Below are 2,215 nucleotides of genomic sequence, written 5' to 3' on the forward strand. Positions count from 1 at the left end.
TATGATATATCGTTCTACTTAGGACTTCAAGACCTTGACTTTGGAAGACCATAAGTTTTGATCTAGGAGGCCATTTGCAGGCTTCCACACACTGTTGGAAATATCTTTCAGAGCACTTTCCAATGGAGGGTGTCTATTATAGAATTTGAGCCCATATGCTATCTATGAAATGGCTGCAAAATCTCTACCATTCTTTGCTTCTTGACTCTTCTTCTTGTGCATGGAATCCTAAACTCCCAACCACCATAGTCATAATTTTATGGCTTCTCTAATAAGCCTGCTACTATGATGATTCTCTACAATGCATGTATGCAACCATGGGATCCCTCCTAGAATCCAAATAACCATGATTATCCTAGTTGACATCAATTCCAACACTATCACGGCCACTTGCCAGAGCCACTATCATAAACACTGTCAATTATCCAACAGATAGAGCTTGGATATGGAGACAAATCTGTGGATTATCTTCCTGACCACAATGAGAATACTATCCATTGAAGTTTTCGCATTTATAAATATTCTCGTGTTTCATTCCTTCTAGGTGACCCAACAGATGGCTCCTAAGAGAATTTTCTATACCCGATTGACCATCGCGTGAGGGGAAATGTTAGGCCACCACTAGTCTAGGGTGATCTATATTGAGACTATGTTTCTGTCAATCGTCCTAAATATTTCTTCCCCCATTCTTGGCGTGTGAAAACATAATCACAGGTATTCAGAAGGTGATTGATGGACTCTTCCTAAGTTTCACATAGACATCATCTGGAAGGTCTTGAGAAACTTCTTCTCCAGAGATTGTCCCAGGTAAGGATTTTTTTGTGGAGAATGAGAGAGAGGAAGAGGCTTACTTTTGGCCATTGTTGTATACCCCATAGAGTGATCCATCATTGATTCTTCTCCATCTTCTCGTGATTTTCAATGTACCCATAAGTCTCCTTGAGGTTGAAGAGTCTTGTAGAGTTTTTCCATCACCTTAATTTGTCCCCCTCATGATCCACCAAGATTTGATGTTCCTAGAGAAGCCCATCAAAGGTGTCCCAGTTCATAGTTTCAAGAAAAAGCTTCCATCCATGCCTATTAATACATTATCTCCATCTACCGCCCTGTGTAATGGGTTTCTAGTAGTGAGCCACTTGAATTTTCCCTTTTTCCTGTTTTATAGGTCATTTTGTCACATGTAGTTAATAGGCCTATAAATGATATTGATCATCATCCATGAACATGTTGTCATAATCCCTACACAAATCCCTAAGCATGGCCTTCCAAATCCCTGAATTCATAGGTCTAACTGCTTCAAAACAATTTTTTAAAGCCCTGGCACACCTTGGCCCTTTAGAGACCTGCATTCAACAATAGGTTGCTCCATTAGGTACCAACACTAATCAATAATAGCTTGTTCCTTGCTGGGGGTGTGCTGATTCTAGAAATTTAGGAAAATTAAAAAGAATCTTGAAGATTCCTCTTATATAAGCTTCCATGAGTTGTTCCAACCATTTACCCTGGATAAGAAGTTTGAATCCTATTTGATCCTACCTTGGATATTTCATCTCTTATCCCTTGAGCTCATCCTCCCATATTAAGTGGATCTTAAGACTAGATTGGTAAATGGATAAGAATTCCTAAACTACCACACTCTCCTATATATTTACCGTCATCCATAGCATCAAGGTTGGATTTTGGAGATTGAACATGTGCCCCTCATGTTGTTGCCTTGAGTCTAAGAGAGTCATCATCTTCATGCATTAGGGTGACATTGAAGTATGCTTTGTGGGAAGGACAAGTCATCTTGGGGAGATCTCTACAAGATCAGCACTATCTTTGGTTGTAAACTCTCTCCTATTTATATTAATATAAAGAGTATATTGTTTTCCTATATGTGTTATGTTATGTTTACATTCATATATTTCAATGCCTTGCTGATTCATTGAATAGAGTAATTGGATTATTCTACATAGATGTTGTACATCCTTGGTTTGTTTTGGTTGAATGTGCAGGTTCTAATTATAGTAAGTAGATCTACAATTAGTGCTTACAATCTAGGAGAAAATTAAAGCTTGTGACAAATTCCAAGTAAGCCTCTTTCCGTCCGTCAATTTCTCTAAGGAAAACTTTATGTTCTTTTCTTTCTGTTATTCTAGACTAGTCCACCAAGTCTAGGGGAGATACTTTTGTCTATAATCATAAATCCTTCCTAACAAATCGGTGACTCCAC

Source organism: Pinus tabuliformis, chromosome 8 (genome assembly GCF_031772625.1).
Source record: "Pinus tabuliformis cultivar Carrire ecotype Pingquan chromosome 8, CPIR1, whole genome shotgun sequence".
Lineage (NCBI taxonomy): Eukaryota > Viridiplantae > Streptophyta > Pinopsida > Pinales > Pinaceae > Pinus > Pinus tabuliformis.